This window comes from Mesocricetus auratus, unplaced genomic scaffold (genome assembly GCF_017639785.1).
Source record: "Mesocricetus auratus isolate SY011 unplaced genomic scaffold, BCM_Maur_2.0 Super-Scaffold_100021, whole genome shotgun sequence".
In the NCBI taxonomy this organism is placed as follows: Eukaryota; Metazoa; Chordata; class Mammalia; order Rodentia; family Cricetidae; genus Mesocricetus; species Mesocricetus auratus.
The window spans coordinates 6,785,621-6,791,620 of record NW_024429202.1 but is presented as its reverse complement, the minus strand read 5'-3'; positions in this window follow the sequence as shown (position 1 = coordinate 6,791,620).

Sequence of the window (6,000 nt, the reverse complement as noted above, 5' to 3'; positions counted from 1 at the left end):
TGGACGAAGGAGCTGTCAGCTCCACCATGCACTGACTACACACAGCAGGTGTTCAGGGAGCTCTGCTGGTGAAGCCGTGTGAAGAACGGAACCGTCCCGCATTCATACAGAAACTTCGCTTGGGCCCGCCGAGTGCACACTCAGCAAGTCAGGGTTCACACCTCTCTTAGATGGTGGCCAGAAGACTGAAATAGAAACCAAAGGGAGCTAGCCTCACTGTAGGCTTCTGGCAAGTATGTGGGACCTTGGGTCATTTTCTGTGTGACATGACTTTCATCACGATGGCAACCGGAGAGTATTGATGGCTTGGAGAGGAAAACCCTTCTGGCCTGGACATGCCTTCCACATTCCCACTCTTCAGGTCCTGGGGTCCCAGTCTCCCAGCTTCTCACCCACAAACCACACTTGCCCTGGAGAGTGTTCATTTATATTTGGGCTGTTAAGCAGTTGTCTCAGTTTTAAAAAAGAAAAAGGCCCGGAAGCTTCTAATTGGGGGCAAGACAGAAGAACAGGATTTGCCTTTCTGCCTGGAACACCTAAACAAATAAGAATATGTGATGGACCAGCAAGATGGCTGCGTGCATACAGGCGCTTGCTGCCAACCCTGACAAGCGGAGTTCAATCCCTGGGACCCGCATGGTGGAAGTAGAGAATGGACTCCCCACCTCTGCACGCGTGCCACGGCGTGTACGCATCTGTGCACATACACAAAATGACTATGGATGTACATAAGCAAACGTAATCTAAGAAATAAGTAAGTAGACACGGAAAATGGGGGCAGCAGTAGGGGAGGTGTTGGTGTTGGGAGGCCAAGGGCAGGTGGGGACTCAGGAAGGCTTTGGGCATGAATTATCTCATGCATGCTGATGTTTTCACAAGCAGACACGATTTCAAAGCTCATCGAATACTAGCAGTCATTGCATGACAGATAACCTTAATAAAGCTGGCTCCAAAGCTGTAAGGGGGAGGCAGGGTGTGGTGACATGCCTGCAATCCCACAGCTTGGGATGTGGGGACAGGAGGATCCGAAAGTCAAGGCTAGTCTCAACTACACAGCAAGTTCTAGGCCAGGTTGACCTAAGAGACTCTGTTGCAAAAAAAGCAAATGAAAAACAAGGGCCTAGAGAGATGGCTCAGCAACTATACATGCAGAGAACACTTCCCAGAATCCTCCTCATCTCCTAGACCCGCCTATCTCGCTGCCCTATTGGCCGCAGTGTTTTAGTCATCAACCAATAAGACAAACATATACACAGAAGAACTTTCCCCATCAGCAGCCTATATAAAGGGCACACAAGAAGGAAGCTTTTGCTCTTTGCCTGTTAGCCCTCGCTGGCAAGTCCGTTCCTTCACTGGCATTAGAGTCTACTTCTTCGGGATTCTGGTGCATGCTGAAGACCAGCTGAGATATCCAGCCTCATGAACTGAAAAACTACTGGATTCTTGCACTTTCTGTTGATAGACAGACATTGTAGGAGTAGCTGAACCACACCTGTAAACCACTTAAGTAAGTCCCCCAGTCCCTCTGTCTGTCTGTCTGTCTGTCTGTCTATCTATCTATCTTATCTATCTATCTATCTATCCATTTATCCATCCATCCATCCTCTACAGAGCCCTGACTAACACACTCCCAAACACTCCTCAAGGTATGGCCTGCCCTTGAATTGAGTAGAAAGTCAGACTATAACACCTGGAGTCATGTGACACTGAGTAGGTGGCAGCCTTTCCGAGACTGGAATTCCCCAACAGCAACTGAGCTGCTACAGTGACTATTCCTTAATTGTGCAACATTTTCTGATAGCAATAACCATCCCTGTTGAGGTTGAAGCCAATGCCCTCCTCTGACATCTGAGGGCTCCTGTGCACATGTGGTGCGCAAATATGCACTCAGGTACACACACATTAGCTAATGTAAAATAAAAATTTAACTGTGACAGCGCACAGAAACATCTTTTGTAAACTATGAAAAGCTGCACAAATATAAACTCACGGCAGAGGTGATACTTAAATTATGTAATGACTGGAAAACTGGAGTCTGGGCTATTTATTAGCTACACTAGAGAAGAAAGGTCTGGGGTTCCCAAGGAGAGAGAGATAATACAGGGCTAGTGTTTGGAGGCTTAAGGCCACAGCTATCAAAAACATTTTACTAACTTGTTAAGTAAGACGACTCTAGTCTACAAACCAAGACAACGTATTTTTGCCTTAAAAAGAGCAGACCAATGCCCCTTTGTTCATTCACTAAAAAACAGCAGAATTCAACACAAACTTATAGGTGTATATACTGTGCATGACTTTGCAAAAATTATTCCTGACAAAACCCTTTTATGTTCCACTAGTTTATAATGTTAACATAAACCTGAAAAATTCTAATCTTAAGGTCTTTTTTTTTCCCTCTAGCTTTGGAGCCTGTCCTGGAGCTCATTCTGTAAACCAGGCTGGCCTTGAACTCATGGAGATCTGCCCACCTCTGCCTCCCAAGTGCTGGAATTAAAGGCGTGTGTCACGACTACCAGGCTCTTAAGTCATTTTTATTTTTATTTTTTTTAGATTTTTCTTTATTATTTTGTACGTGTATGTGTATGCGCGTGTGAATTTATGCACATTGTGTGCAGGAGCCTACGGAGGCCAGGAGAGGGCATTAGATGCCCTGAAACTAGAGACCGTTGTGAGCTGCCATGTGGTTGCTGGGAATTGAATTCAACTCCTGTGTGAGAGCAACTGAAGCTCTTAACCACAGACCCATCTGTCCAGCTTCTTCAAAGCAGATTTCACTTTTTCTTTGTTTTGTTTGTGCACATGTGTGTGAGGGGGGGTGGCTCACTTGTGACACAGCGCATCTGTGGACATCTCCTTCTGCCTGCCTCTCTTGTTTCTGCTGGGTCTTCCTCTCTGGGTTCCATTGTGCTGAAACCTTGGCTGGACCCTGCATCTCAGCACTCTCAGGGTTTAGCCCGAGATGTTCAGGATGGAACCCCAAACTATTCAACTGGCAAAGAACCCGGGAAATCTCATCTCAAAGACTAAAAGACACCGACCTCAAGAAAACTAAGGTGATTGTGAAACACACTCTCAGTCACCAAAGCCTGGAAGATGGATGCTCTCAGAGCAGACAGAAAGGTAAATCTCACCAGACAAATAGGAAAATGTAAAAAAATTAACTGGAAACTTTTTTTTTTTGGTTTTACGAGACAGGGTTTCTCTGTATTGTTTTGGAGGCTGTCGGTCCAGCCCGGCCTCAAACTCACAGAGATCCGCCTGCCTCTGCCTCCCGAGTGCTGGGATTAAAGGTGTGCGCCACCACCACCCGGCAATTAACTGGAAACTTTTAGAGTGAAAAATGCAGCCAACTATGGGGACTGGAGAGTTAACTCAGCAGTCAAGAGATATACTGCATAGAGCTATTAAATAGCCAATGCATAAATAAAAACCTTTGAAAATAATAATTTTTATGTTAAAAGATCAGACCAGGTGTGTATACATGTCTGTATCCCGAGCACTTAGGCTGAGGCAGGATGGTTGGGAACTCAAGGCTAGCTTTGACTGCATAGTGAGTAGGAAGTCAGTCTAGTTATGTAGAGAACCAAGAAATGAGGATGGCTCACACACACACACACACACACACACACACACACACACACACACACACACATACACGATTCAAATTAATGTATAGAGTTCATGAAATTTCAATGAAAATTCCAAGAGGATTTTTTTTCAATTAAAAAATATCAGGCTGGCAGTGGTGGCACATACCTTTAATCCCAGCACTTGGGAGACAGAGGTAGGCAGATAGATCTCTGTGAATTAGAAGCTAGCCTGGTCTACAGAGTGAGTTCCAGGACAGGCTCCAAAGCTACATAGGACAGGCTCCAGAGCTGTCTCAAAAAAACCAAATGATGATGATGATGATGATGATAATGATGATATTGGGGCTAGAGAGATGGCTCAGAGACGATTGCTCTTCCAGAGGACCCAGGTTCAATTCCCAGCACCTACATGGCAGCTCACAACTGTCTGTAACTTCAAGATCTGACAGCCTCACACAGATAAACATGCAGGCAAAACACCATTGGCACACAAGAGTAAATAGATCATTTTTAAAAGTTATCATTATTGGTGCGTGCGTGCGTGCGTGTGTATGCACCACAGCACCATGCAGATGTCAGCAGACGACGTTTGGCGTTGGTTCTGTCCCTTCCCTTTGCTTCAGGCACTGCCTCTTTTCTTGGGTGCACCAGGGTGTTGTGTGCGCCAGGCCAGGGCCCCGTGACCTCCGGGGCAGTTCTCCTCCTCGCCTGTCAGCTGCAGAGGAGCTGGGATTACACACACATGCCGCTCCATGCAGCTTTCTGTGTGGGTTCAGAGGAACCAGCTCCAGACTTTAGGCTTTGGTGCCCCGTGCTCTCACTGTTGAGCCACCCTGCCAGCTCCCCACCAGGACCCATATAGACACGGGTAAGCTGCGCTAGAGGGCATTCAGAAAGGCAGAGGGACCAGGATAGCTTAATGAACTGAGAAAGACAGACAGACAGACAGACAGACAGACACACACACACACAGACAGAGAGAGAGACAGACAGATAGACACACACAGACACACAGAGAGACAGACAGAAACACACAGAGAGAGACAGAGAGACAGAGACACACAGAGAGAGACAGAATGACAGAGACACATAGAGAGACAGAGAGACAGACAGAGACACAGAGAGAGAGACAGACAGAGACACAGAGAGAGAGACAGAGAGAGACAGAGACAGAGAGAGATAGAGAGACAGATAGAGACAGAGAGACAGAGAGAGGCAGAGGATCTAGTCAATATCTTGAATTTAGTTTAGTTAAGGTTTTTTTTTTTCTTTTCAGTATGACTTAACCTGAGAGGCGGTTTATAGCCTGGAATGAATTTTCTCTCTGGCTAGACACTTGCCTGACACCGAGATAGCCATCTCTCAGTATTACTAAACAAATGCCAGTTGGGCCTCTGGTCTTGGGTAAGCCTGCTCTCTCAACACCACCCTTGACAATCTAGGGGTTGAAGTGACTGCCGGTAAATTATACATGCTGTGGATATTGGTTATAAAATGGGAGTTCTGTAAACCCTTCATTATGATTGTGATTGTGTTGGTTATGGCTGACGCGAAGGCGGCAAAGAAACAAGAGTGAGAGACACCCCGGGACCTTGCTGTGCCATTGCTGCCTTTGCTGCTTGGTCCCTGGACCTCTCCCCTGCGTTTGTGAGGCATTGCCTCTAAACCCACGTGCGGCTCTGCTAACTCCCGGGACTTTTCCTGCAGCAGTGGGTATAGCAGAAGTGGAGCTATGTGGTTTTTAATTAAAGAATTCGTTCTGGCTGGGCTGTGGTGGCTCATGCTTTTAGTCTCAGCACTTGGGAAGCAGAGGCCAGCAGATCTTTGTGAGTTTGAGGCCAGCCTTATCTACAAAGTTAGTTCTAGGACAGCAAGGCTATCCCAAAAAATCCTATCTTGAAAACAAAACAAAACAAATAACCCAAAACCAAACAAACAAAAAAGAAAAAGAAAAGAAAAAGGGGGAAATTATTTTTATTTATGTGTGTATGAACATGTGACTGTAGGTGCCCGCAGAGGCGAGAAAGGGGTATGAGATCCTGAGGACCTGGAGTTACAAGTGGCAGTGAGCTGCCCGCTGTGGGTGCTGGGAACTGAACTCTGGTCCACTGCAAGCACAGCAAACACTCTTTTTTTTATGTAAATCTTTTTTAAAGGATTTATTTATTTTATGTATATGAGTACTCTATCTGCATATACAACTTTATGTGATAAAGGGCACCAGATCTCATAGATGGTTGTGAGCCACCATGTGGGTGCTGGGAATTGAACTCAGGACCTCTGGAAGAGCAACCAGTGCTCTTAACCTCTGAGCCATCTCTCCAGCCCCACAGCAAATACTCTTAACCACTGAGCCATCATCTCTCTACTGCCAAGCTTGCTGTTTCATGATTTGTTCTCTTCTTAGTTC